Source organism: Eptesicus fuscus, chromosome 6 (genome assembly GCF_027574615.1).
Source record: "Eptesicus fuscus isolate TK198812 chromosome 6, DD_ASM_mEF_20220401, whole genome shotgun sequence".
Classification (NCBI taxonomy): Eukaryota; Metazoa; Chordata; class Mammalia; order Chiroptera; family Vespertilionidae; genus Eptesicus; species Eptesicus fuscus.
In genome coordinates this window covers 36163067-36163918 of record NC_072478.1, presented here as the reverse complement: position 1 = coordinate 36163918, position 852 = coordinate 36163067, and the positions used below count along the sequence as shown (strand labels likewise).

The following is an 852-nucleotide window of genomic DNA, read 5'->3' as shown; positions in this document are numbered from 1 at the left end:
GTGGCTACGAGGAGAGCACAAAAGGAATGGTGACTGACTTCCTGGGAGTCTTCAACCAGGAGGCCATGCTGTAGTGATATTTGAAGGGAGCATGAGCCTGGTGGACAAAGAAGGGGGCTACTCCTACTCAAGGGGAGGACATTTACAGAGGCAAGGAGATATGGGAACACACACCCCAGGAAACTGCTAATGCATAAGGCTGGAGTGTAGCATCCATCCTACACCACCAAAGGGATGGTTCTAAAGTCTGACCACATCATCCATCTATTTGAAATCATTCACGCCTTTCCTCATGGCACATATTTTCACTTGGCCTTAGTCCACCTCTCCGACCATGCTTTTCAAATTATTTTCCTTAAATGACTCTCTGAATCATACTTTCCTCACCTATAAAAATAGAGAACTTGTGATCGCTTCGGCAGCACACATACTAAAATTGGAACAATACAGAGATTAGCATGGCCCCCGCATAAGAATGACATGCAAAATTCTTGAAGCATTCCATATTTTTATTAAGAAGTGCAAATTGGCCTGACTGGTGTGGCTCAGTGGTTGAGCATTGACCTATGAACCTGGAGGTCACGGTTCAATTCCCGGTCAGGGCACATGCCTGGGTTGTGGGCTCGATCCCCACTGTGGGGCGTGCAGGAGGCAGCTGATCAATGATTCTCTCTCATCATTGATGTTTCTATCTCTCCCTTTCCCTTCCTCTCTGAAATCAATAAAAATATATTTAAAAAAGAAGTGCAAATTGGTACTTACAAAATAGTTATGAGGATGTAAAGTACAGAATAGGGAATATAGTAAATAATATTGTGATAACTATGTATGGTGCCAGGTGGGTACTGAAAA

At 43.5% G+C, this 852-nt stretch overlaps 1 non-coding gene across 1 annotated transcript; it reads left to right on the top strand.

Moving 5' to 3' along the window:
- The first annotated feature begins 406 nt into the window (after nt 1-406).
- LOC114227684 (U6 spliceosomal RNA) lies at nt 407-511 on the top strand. Its single transcript, XR_003613754.1, has one exon. It is a non-coding gene; the product is annotated as a U6 spliceosomal RNA (small nuclear RNA).
- The last annotated feature ends 341 nt before the right edge of the window (nt 512-852 follow it).